This window comes from Procambarus clarkii, chromosome 84, assembly GCF_040958095.1.
Source record: "Procambarus clarkii isolate CNS0578487 chromosome 84, FALCON_Pclarkii_2.0, whole genome shotgun sequence".
NCBI classification, from domain to species: domain Eukaryota; kingdom Metazoa; phylum Arthropoda; class Malacostraca; order Decapoda; family Cambaridae; genus Procambarus; species Procambarus clarkii.
Genome location: NC_091233.1, coordinates 22,018,055 through 22,031,796, shown reverse-complemented (window position 1 = coordinate 22,031,796; position 13,742 = coordinate 22,018,055).

Here is a 13,742-nt window from a genome sequence, read left to right as displayed (position 1 = left end):
CACACACACACTCACACACACACTCACTCTCACACACTCATACTCACACACTCACTCTCACACACTCACTCACACACACACTCTCACACACTCTCACTCTCACACACTCACTCTCTCACTCTCACACACTCACTCACACACACACTCTCACACACTCACTCTCACACACTCTCACTCACACACTCACTCTCTCACTCTCACACACTCACTCTCTCACTCTCACACTCACACTGCGGGGCCTCGTAGCCTGGTGGATAGCGCGCAGGGCTCGTAATTCTGTGGCGCGGGTTCGATTCCCGCACGAGGCAGAAACAAATGGGCAAAGTTTCTTTCACCCTAAGTGCCCCTGTTACCTAGCAGTAAATAGGTACCTGGGAGTTAGTCAGCTGTCACGGGCTGCTTCCTGGGGTGTGTGTGTGGTGTGGAAAAAAAAAAAAAAAAAAAAAAGTAGTTAGTAAACAGTTGATTGACAGTTGAGAGGCGGGCCGAAAGAGCAAAGCTCAACCCCCGCAAAAACACAACTAGTAAACACACACACACACACACTCTCTCACTCTCACACACTCTCACACTCACACACACACTCTCACACACACTCTCACACTCTCACACACTCACTCTCACTCTCACACACAGGTCTGGGGATAAAAAGGGCCGCCATGTTCTCCTCTTTAATGACGGAGATCTGTGACAATCGATGGATGGCCTTCCCCCCCCCCCTCTCCTGTCCCATCTATCCCCTCTCCCTCTCTCCCATATCCCCCTCCCAGGCCCATCAATCCCCTCCTCCTCTCCCACATCCCCCTCCCAGGCCCATCAATCCCCTCCCCCCTCCAGAGCACCATTCAATCGTCCCTTCACCACGTCTCCTCCTCCTTCTCTCACCCTTTTCCATTTTTTCCCTCTTTCTACCCTTTTCTATTTCCATCTTCCTTCTTCCCTCGTATTTATTTTCCCTCTTTCTGTCCCTCTCTTTCCCCTACTACTATTCCCCTTTCTTTTTCTATCCCTTCTCTTTTTGGTAGAACCAGTCACCTCAGAACAGTCACCACACAACAGTCACCTCACACAACAGTCACCATACACAACAGTCACCACACAACAGTCACCACACAACAGTCACCTCAGAACAGTCACCACACAACAGTCACCTCACACAACAGTCACCATACACAACAGTCACCACACAACAGTCACCACACAACAGTCACCTCAGAACAGTCACCACACAACAGTCACCTCAGAACAGTCACCACACAACAGTCACCACAGAACAGTCACCACAGAACAGTCACCTCAGAACAGTCACCACACAACAGTCACCACACAACAGTCACCACACAACAGTCACCTCAGAACAGTCACCACACAACAGTCACCACACAACAGTCACCACACAACAGTCACCTCAGAACAGTCACCACACACAACAGTCACCTCAGAACAGTCACCACACAACAGTCACCTCAGAACAGTCACCACACAACAGTCACCTCAGAACAGTCACCACACACAACAGTCACCTCAGAACAGTCACCACACAACAGTCACCTCAGAACAGTCACCACACAACAGTCACCTCAGAACAGTCACCACACACAACAGTCACCTCAGAACAGTCACCACACAACAGTCACCTCAGAACAGTCACCACACACAACAGTCACCACACAACAGTCACCACACAACAGTCACCACACACAACAGTCACCACACAACAGTCACCACACAACAGTCACACACACAACAGTCACCACACACAACAGTCACCACACAACAGTCACCACACACAACAGTCACCACACACAACAGTCACCACACAACAGTCACCACACACAACAGTCACCACACACAACAGTCACCACACAACAGTCACCACACAACAGTCACCACACAACAGTCACCACACACAACAGTCACCACACACAACAGTCACCACACAACAGTCACCACACACAACAGTCACCACACACAACAGTCACCACACAACAGTCACCACACAACAGTCACCACACACAACAGTCACCACACACAACAGTAACCACACAACAGTCACCACACACAACAGTCACCACACACAACAGTCACCACACACAACAGTCACCACACAACAGTCACCACACACAACAGTCACCACACACAACAGTCACCACACAACAGTCACCACACACAACAGTCACCACACACAACAGTCACCACACAACAGTCACCACACACAACAGTCACCACACAACAGTCACCACACAACAGTCACCATACAACAGTCACCACACAACAGTCACCACACAACAGTCACCACACAACAGTCACCATACAACAGTCACCACACAACAGTCACCACACAACAGTCACCACACAACAGTCACCACACAACAGTCACCACACAACAGTCACCACACAACAGTCACCATACAACAGTCACCACACAACAGTCACCATACAACAGTCACCACACAGTCACCGTACAACAGTCACCACACAACAGTCGCCACACAACAGTCACCACACACAACAGTCACCACACACAACAGTCACCACACAACAGTCACCACACAACAGTCACCATACAACAGTCACCACACAACAGTCACCATACAACAGTCACCACACAACAGTCACCACACACAACAGTCACCATACACAACAGTCACCACACAACAGTCACCACACACAACAGTCACCACACAACAGTCACCACACACAACAGTCACCACACAACAGTCACCATACAACAGTCACCACACACAACAGTCACCACACAACAGTCACCACACAACAGTCACCACACACAACAGTCACCACACAACAGTCACCATACAACAGTCACCACACAACAGTCACCACACAACAGTCACCATACAACAGTCACCACACAACAGTCACCATACAACAGTCACCACACAACAGTCACCATACAACAGTCACCACACAACAGTCACCACACACAACAGTCACCATACACAACAGTCACCACACAACAGTCACCACACACAACAGTCACCACACACAACAGTCACCACACACAACAGTCACCATACACAACAGTCACCACACAACACTCACCACACACAACAGTCACCACACACAACAGTCACCACACACAACAGTCACCATACACAACAGTCACCACACAACAGTCACCACACACAACAGTCACCACACAACAGTCACCACACACAACAGTCACCACACAACAGTCACCACACAACAGTCACCATACAACAGTCACCACACAACAGTCACCACACAACAGTCACCACACAACAGTCACCATACAACAGTCACCACACAACAGTCACCACACAACAGTCACCATACAACGGTCACCACACAACAGTCACCATACAACAGTCACCACACAACAGTCACCATACAACAGTCACCACACAACAGTCACCACACAACAGTCACCACACACAACAGTCACCATACACAACAGTCACCACACACAACAGTCACCACACAACAGTCACCACACAGCAGTCACCATACAACAGTCACCACACAACAGTCACCATACAACAGTCACCACACAACAGTCACCACACACAACAGTCACCATACACAACAGTCACCACACAACAGTCACCACACACAACAGTCGCCACACAACAGTCACCACACACAACAGTCACCACACAACAGTCACCATACAACAGTCACCACACACAACAGTCACCACACAACAGTCACCACACAACAGTCACCACACAACAGTCACCACACACAACAGTCACCACACAACAGTCACCATACAACAGTCACCACACAACAGTCACCACACAACAGTCACCACACAACAGTCACCATACAACAGTCACCACACAACAGTCACCACACAACAGTCACCACACACAGCAGTCACCATACACAACAGTCACCACACAACAGTCACCACACACAACAGTCACTACACAACAGTCACCTCACACAAGTCACCACACAACAGTCACCACACAACAGTCACCACACAACAGTCACCTCACACAAGTCACCACACAACAGTCACCACACAACAGTCACCACACAACAGTCACCACACACAACAGCCACCACACAACAGTCACCACACAACAGTCACCACACAACAGTCACCACACAACAGTCACCACACACAACAGTCACCACACAACAGTCACCACACAACAGTCACCACACAACAGTCACCACACAAGTCACCATACAACAGTCACCACACAACAGTCACCACACACAACAGTCACCACACAACAGTCACCATACAACAGTCACCACACAACAGTCACCACACAACAGTCACCATACAACAGTCACCACACAACAGTCACCACACAACAGTCACCACACACAACAGTCACCACACACAACAGTCACCACACAACAGTCACCATACAACAGTCACCACACAACAGTCACCACACAACAGCCACCATACAACAGTCACCACACAACAGTCACCATACAACAGTCACCACACAACAGTCACCACACACAACAGTCACCACACAACAGCCACCATACAACAGTCACCACACAACAGTCACCACACAACAGTCACCATACACAACAGTCACCACACACAACAGTCACCATACAACAGTCACCACACAACAGTCACCACACAACAGTCACCACACAACAGTCACCACACAACAGTCACCATACAACAGTCACCACACAACAGTCACCACACACAACAGTCACCACACACAACAGTCACCATACAACAGTCACCACACAACAGCCACCATACAACAGTCACCACACAACAGTCACCACACAACAGTCACCATACACAACAGTCACCACACACAACAGTCACCATACAACAGTCACCACACAACAGTCACCACACACAACAGTCACCACACACAACAGTCACCACACAACAGTCACCACACAACAGTCACCACACAACAGTCACCACACAACAGTCACCATACAACAGTCACCACACAACAGTCACCATACAACAGTCACCACACACAACAGTCACCACACAACAGTCACCACACACAACAGTCACCACACAACAGTCACCATACAACAGTCACCACACACAACAGTCACCACACAACAGTCACCACACACAACAGTCACCACACAACAGTCACCACACACAACAGTCACCACACACAACAGTCACCACACACAACAGTCACCACACACAACAGTCACCACACACAACAGTCACCACACAACAGTCACCACACAACAGTCACCACACACAACAGTCACCACACAACAGTCACCACACAACAGTCACCATACAACAGTCACCACACACAACAGTCACCACACAACAGTCACCACACACAACAGTCACCACACAACAGTCACCACACACAACAGTCACCACACACAACAGTCACCACACACAACAGTCACCACACACAACAGTCACCACACACAACAGTCACCACACAACAGTCACCATACAACAGTCACCACACACAACAGTCACCACACAACAGTCACCACACACAACAGTCACCACACACAACAGTCACCACACAACAGTCACCATACAACAGTCACCACACACAACAGTCACCACACAACAGTCACCACACACAACAGTCACCCAGAACACAGCTGGCCACAGTTACACATCAGGATGCTGGGAAGATGGGAGCCCAGGAGCTAAGTCTATTACAAACTGGGCTGGATAAGGTCTCTCTCTCCATCCACATCCACCACCACCACCACCACCACCACAAGCACCACCACCACACCTCTGCACCACATCTAACATACTTAGGGAGTACCTAAGCAACAGAAGACAGCGAGTCACTGTGAGGGGTGAGGTCTCGGAGTGGCGAGACGTTACAAGTGGAGTCCCGCATGGGTCAGTCCTTGAACCTATACTGCTTCTCATATATGTAAATGATCTCCCAGAGGGAATAGACTCGTTCCACTCATTGTTTGGTGATGATGCAAAAATTATGAGGAGGATTAAAACGGATGTGTGAAGCTATAAGATGATCTGAACAAACTGAATGAATGGTCCAACAAATGGCTACTAAAGATCAACCCAAGTAAATGTAAGGTAATAGAACTAGCGGAGGAAATAGGAGACCAGACACAGCATACAGAATGGGAGATGAAGTCCTTCACGAGACGAACAGAGAGAAAGCACCACCACACCACTAAACTAGGGGTTGATATCACACCAAACCTGTCTCCTGAAGCCTACATAAAAAGAATAACGTCTGCGGCATATGCGAGGCTGGCTAACATCAGAACAGCCTTCAGGAACCTGTGTAAGAAATCATTCAGAACCTTGTATACCACGTATGTAAGGCCAATCCTGGAGTATGCGACCCCAGCATGGAGCCCGTACTTTGTCAAGCACAAGACGACGCTAGAAATAGTTCAGAGGTATGCCACTAGGCTAGTCCCAGAACTAAGAGGCATGAGTTACGAGGAAAGGCTGCGTGAAATGCACCTCTGGAAGACAGATGAACTCAGGGAGACATGAGCACCACATATTAGATTCTCAGAGGAATTGACAGGGTGGATTATTTAACACGGGTGGTACACGAACAAGGGGACACAGATGGAAACTGAGTACCCAAATGAGCCACATAGACATTAGAAAGAACTTTTTCAGTGTCAGAGTAGTTAACAGATGGAATGCATTAGGCAGTGATGTGGTGGAGGCTGACTCCATACACAGTTTCAAGTGTAGATATGATAGAGTTGATTAACAATTGAGAGGCGGGACCAAAGAGCCAGAGCTCAACCCCCGCAAGCAGAACTAGGTGAGTACCTCCACAGCACGTCCACCACCACCACACACAGGACGCAGCGTCCCAGCTGTCACCACAGGAAGCCACCTGTAAAACTCTCTAATACATAGTTACTCTGTTTCCCGCAGTGGGCCGGGCCATGGGGCCCTTGGTGGGGACCGGGCCCCTCCACGCTAGTGGGGCTCGGCCAGACCTCCCGGCTAGTCGTATGTACGTCAGTACTACTCTTATACACAATCCTAACCCAACCTATCCTATCCAAGCCTAACCTGACGAAAATAAGTGTGTGTGTATACACGTGGTGCGTTACGTAACTATGACGTCACAGTGTTTACACCGGTACAGCCTACTATTGGTCACGGTTCATATTTCCTCCTCCAACCGTCCAGCTTACTCAACCAAACACGCGCACTCTCCTCCCAACTCGGAAAGTGGTGAAACGCTATCCTATGATTATAGGATCTGTAGGATAATGATTCTGATTCTAGAATCACCTTTCCTGCCTCTACTATTTACAGGCGCTGTCTTGTTGAATCGGCTCTGATACTCAACCTACCCAACACTGAGTCTTAGTCCTGACTTTGTTGCTGTTGACTCTTACCTTTCACAGTACAGACTTCGATGCTCCAACTTTCTAAACAAACGTGATTATACACAAACCTGAATATATACAATACACATTCGATCCTCCCACTCTTGTATTCATTATTATATACATTCAGAGCCTTATGTACCACATATGTCAGACCAATACTGGAGTATGCGGCGCCAGCCTCGAGTCCACATCTAGTCAAACACAAAACAAAGTTAGAAAAAGCTCAGAGGTATGCCACCAGGCTAGTCCCGGAGCTGAGAGGAATGAGCTACGAGGAAAGATTACCGAATCTAAACCTCACGACATTAGAAGACAGAAGAGTTAGGGGAGACATGATCACTACCTACAAAATTCTCAGAGGAATAGGCAGGGTAGATAAAGATAAACTGTTTAACACGGGTGGGACACGAACAAAGGGACACAGGTGGAGATTGAGTACCCAAATGAGCCACAGGGACGTTAGAAAGAACTTTTTTCAGTGTCAGAGTAGTTAACAGGTGGAATGCATTAGGCAGTGATGTGGTGGAGGCTGACTCCATACACAGTTTCAAATGTAGATATGATAGAGCCCAGTAGGCTCAGGAACCTGTACACCAGTTGATTGACGGTTGAGAGGCGGGACCAAAGAGCCAGAGCTCAACCCCCGCAAGCACAATTAGGTGAGTACACACACACACACACACACACACACACACACACACACACACACACACACACACACACACACACACACACACACACACACACACACCTCCCTCTCCCACAAACATCAATAACATTCTCATAATTCTCCAGCCAGCAATGTTCCCCTTCCACTGTTGGAAGACATCAAACACAAGACTGTTCTTTCATGCTCACCACCACCACGGGATTATTTACGCAACAGATGGCAACCCTACAATCTTCACCTTAATCTATTCCTCACCAGGCCGAAAAAACATTACATTCGCATTTCGCGTATATCCTAATATCCTAATATTAACTAAATACTAAGTTTTACCTCCCTGGCGGGTATATTCCACCGGAAATAACACGTAAGGAAGTTCCTCCATGCGCTTGTCTTCCGCTCTCACACACACAAAAAATATATATATTATAAAAATCGTTAAAAGTTTGAAGCGTATAGATCGCGCGTCTGGCAGCGCGGTACGCTCCTCCCACACACTATATTGATCTGCCGGCGCGACGCCTCGCTCGGTATCCTAGAGCATTCTGGCCTCTGTCGCAGGGAGACATACGGGCGGTTCTCACGTGGCGCAGCTACTGCCAGTATGGTAGAGTATTGCGGCCTCTATTGCAGGGTGACGTACGGGCGGTTCTCTCTTGGCTTCGTTACGCTTGCCACTCCCCACATGAATGATACAAGGGGATAAAGATTAATTGAACGAAATCTTGAGGTGATTGTGGTGGATAATATCATAGCTACTGTCCCCCCCCCCACGCACGCACGCACATACATTCAACGAATATACACACGCACACGCAGTGATGTGGTGGAGGCAGACTCCATACACAGTTTCAAATGTATATATGATACAGCCCAATAGGCTCAGGAATCTGTACACCAGTTGATTGACGGTTGAGAGGCGGGACCAAAGAGCCAAAGCTCAACCCCCACAAGCACAACGAACCCCCGCAAGCACAACCAGGTGAGCGAGGTAACTACCTTCATTAACCTCCACAAAGAGCAACATCTACGCCTCTATCTACGGAACCTCTACATCTTCCTTTTATCACGTCGGCTTTCTATACAATTTATTAAACTTTATGAGCTCCGAAGTATTTTATATACTCCCTTTATATACAAGTAGTTTTTATAGTTCCTTTATATACAAGTAGTTTTTATAGTTCCTTTATATACAAGTAGTTTTTATAGTTCCTTTATATACAAGTAGTTTATATATTTCCTTTATATACAAGTAGTTTATATAGTTCCTTTATATACAAGTAGTTTTTATAGTTCCTTTATATACAAGTAGTTTTTATAGTTCCTTTATATACAAGTAGTTTTTATAGTTCCTTTATATACAAGTAGTTTATATAGTTCCTTTATATACAAGTAGTTTATATATTTCCTTTATATACAAGTAGTTTATATACTATATACAACCAAGTTTGTATATAATATATAACTACTATGAAGCCTCCAGGCTAGTAAACTGTTTAATAAATAATTTAATAAATAAATGATTTAATAAATTATTTAAAAAATAAATGATTAATAAATTATTTAATAAATAAATTATTTAATAAATGATTTAATAAATAAATGATTTAATAAATGATTTAATAAATAAATGATTTAATAAATAAATGATTTAATAAATTATTTAATAAATAAATTATTTAATAAATAAATTATTTAATAAATTATTTAATAAATAAATGATTTAATAAGATAAAGGTGAGAGTTCATAGGCTGAGAGGACTGGATTCACAGCGCTGGGAGAGAGGAGGGGGGTGACGGGACATGATTTAGACATACAAGATTCTCAGGGGGAAGGTTAAAACGCAGATAAGAGCTGTTCCGAATGGTAGATAATAGAACCATGGGACATAGATGGAAGCATGGGCGGGCACTCGCAAGATGAGTGGCGCTGCCCAATACTGTCACTATAGCGGTGTGTCCACTCACAGGATGAGTGACGCTGCCCAATACTGTCACTATAGCGGTGTGTCCACTCACAGGATGAGTGGCGCTGCCCAATACTGTCACTATAGCGGTGTGTCCACTCACAGGATGAGTGGTGCTGCCCAATACTGTCACTATAGCGGTGTGTCCACTCACAGGATGAGTGGCGCTGCCCAATACTGTCACTATGGCGGTGTGTCCACTCACAGGATGAGTGGTGCTGCCCAATACTGTCACTATGGCGGTGTGTCCACTCACAGGATGAGTGGCGCTGCCCAATACTGTCACTATGGCGGTGTGTCCACTCACAGGATGAGTGACGCTGCCCAATACTGTCACTATGGCGGTGTGTCCACTCACAGGATGAGTGACGCTGCCCAATACTGTCACTATGGCGGTGTGTCCACTCACAGGATGAGTGGCGCTGCCCAATACTGTCACTATGGCGGTGTGTCCACTCACAGGATGAGTGACGCTGCCCAATACTGTCACTATGGCGGTGTGTCCACTCACAGGATGAGTGACGCTGCCCAATACTGTCACTATGGCGGTGTGTCCACTCACAGGATGAGTGGCGCTGCCCAATACTGTCACTATAGCGGTGTGTCCACTCACAGGATGAGTGGTGCTGCCCAATACTGTCACTATGGCGGTGTGTCCACTCACAGGATGAGTGGCGCTGCCCAATACTGTCACTATGGCGGTGTGTCCACTCACAGGATGAGTGGCGCTGCCCAATACTGTCACAATGGCGGTGTGTCCACTCACAGGGTGAGTGGCGCTGCCCAATACTGTCACTATGGCGGTGTGTCCACTCACAGGATGAGTGGTGCTGCCCAATACTGTCACTATAGCGGTGTGTCCACTCACAGGATGAGTGGCGCTGGCCAATACTGTCACTATGGCGGTGTGTCCACTCACAGGATGAGTGGTGCTGCCCAATACTGTCACTATAGCGGTGTGTCCACTCACAGGATGAGTGGCGCTGGCCAATACTGTCACTATGGCGGTGTGTCCACTCACAGGATGAGTGGCGCTGCCCAATACTGTCACTATGGCGGTGTGTCCACTCACAGGGTGAGTGACGCTGGCCAATACTGTCACTATGGCGGTGTGTCCACTCACAGGATGAGTGACGCTGGCCAATACTGTCACTATGGCGGTGTGTCCACTCACAGGATGAGTGACGCTGCCCAATACTGTCACTATGGCGGTGTGTCCACTCACAGGATGAGTGACGCTGGCCAATACTGTCACTATGGCGGTGTGTCCACTCACAGGGTGAGTGACGCTGCCCAATACTGTCACTATGGCGGTGTGTCCACTCACAGGATGAGTGGCGCTGCCCAATACTGTCACTATTAGTGACGCTGCCCAATACTGTCACTATGGCGGTGTGTCCACTCACAGGATGAGTGGCGCTGCCCAATACTGTCACTATGGCGGTGTGTCCACTCACAGGATGAGTGGCGCTGCCCAATACTGTCACTATGGCGGTGTGTCCACTCACAGGGTGAGTGACGCTACCCAATACTGTCACTATTAGTGACGCTGCCCAATACTGTCACTATGGCGGTGTGTCCACTCACAGGATGAGTGGTGCTGCCCAATACTGTCACTATGGCGGTGTGTCCACTCACAGGATGAGTGGCGCTGCCCAATACTGTCACTATGGCGGTGTGTCCACTCACAGGATGAGTGGCGCTGCCCAATACTGTCACTATGGCGGTGTGTCCACTCACAGGATGAGTGACGCTGCCCAATACTGTCACTATGGCGGTGTGTCCACTCACAGGATGAGTGACGCTGCCCAATACTGTCACTATGGCGGTGTGTCCACTCACAGGATGAGTGACGCTGCCCAATACTGTCACTATGGCGGTGTGTCCACTCACAGGATGAGTGACGCTGCCCAATAAGACAAATAATAGTTTAGTTTTTGTTACAAAATATCAAAGACAGATACTAATCGGTGAGGGAATCAAGTGTTTTGACCTTGTTACGTTCGCTGCTCTATTTTTGATCTGTATTTTTAATACAGATCTAAAAATACAATACTGTAGTTTTAGGCCATGGTACGCTACCTGAATACTACATTCGGTAACATTAATTATGACTTGAATTCTTCGTTTTTTAGTCCAGAAAGCTGCAAAAACTCACGTCTTTGCAGAATAACATAAACGCTATTCTGACATTTCCCGTAGCGCTGCCACGTTCAAATTACAACTTCAAATACAGACTGCCTAATCTGATCAACAGTCTAAACATCTCATAATCTATCAAAGCTGTGCGTATTAAATAATAAACAAACCTGCAGTGATTTGATGCAACGTTTGGCGCTTGCGTGACGGCGTCGTATACCATGAAGGGGGTGTAGAGGCGGCACAGCAGCAGCAGCAGCAGTAGTAATAGTATAATATGGAGGCGAGGGTCGTCAGTGGGTCAGTGGGGCCAACATTCCCGCGCCACAACCCCTGCCACAGAAAACGGGCCAGCAACACCGCGCGCGAAAGAAAACTGACACAATAGTGATGCGACACGTGGCTTTGTTGACATTCCCGTTTACGCGCGAAATTTGGCCCCACTTAGCGGAGGAGCCGGAACGATCGGTCAAGAATATACATATATATATATATAAAATAATACTAAACATATATATAAAATAATAATAATATATATATATACATATATAATTATATAATACATAATATATTATAGGTTATAAATATAGATTAAAAATTGTGTTACTAACTTTAAAAGACTTACTTACTTAACTAAATGAACGAACTATTTGGTTAAATTCCCGAAATGAGCAGCCCGTTTTCGCGAACATTCCCATCGTAAAGAAACTGTGATACTGAAGTGCCTTATCCTAACCTACCAGAGAACTCATGAATAGAAACCAGGACATAATGGCAATGTCACAAGTCGCCACCATTTTCTAATACGACAGTTTTTAGCCTTAGGAAGAGTATAGGTCAAAATGCGACGTGTTATTAAGACGGGTTGACCCAATGTGTGCCCATTTCACCACCGCCTTCAGGATGGGTATGGGGTGCATAATAAATGACTATACTAACTGCTAATCGTGTGTATGTATATTCATCTATTTGTGCTGGCAAGATCGAGTTTCCGGTTTTGGCCTATACCATTTCAACCGGTGGCTGCCAAATTTAATATTCTTCAAACTTTTCCCCCAAGACCCGATCCAATATTATCAAAACTGGCCGAAACGCTTAGCATAATAGTGGCTTTAAGCATTATATGTACTAGCTCTATCTATAAATCCATCAACGTTTTGTATCTCACTTTGTATGTATGTACTTTACCCGAATAAATATTTGTATTTGTTTTTGTATCATATATCCCTCAGGATCCTATTTCTTTGCCTAGCCTAACACTATTTGCTGTGTAATATAAAACAAAACAGGATTGCTAATTTAGAACTGCTGACTAAGTCAAAAGTACTGTATTAAATTAATTAATCCAATATACAACAGAAAACAAATGTTAAATTTATCTCTAGTGTGACTGGAAGCCTATCTCTTCCTTGTTATTTCTGGCAGTCTGGTTCACGCAATGATAGTGCTCGCTACAATGTTAAGCCAATTTATTCTGTCTTTAGCGTTTAACCCTGCCAGCGGAGAATCCAACAAATCACACATGTAACTTGTTACAGGAAGTACCGCACGTGTATAGGTCATCCAATAATGTTAGCAGACTTCTAGATGTTACCACTGCTAGGCTTAGGCTAGGCTACAAGTACCTCTGGGAGTTTGTAACA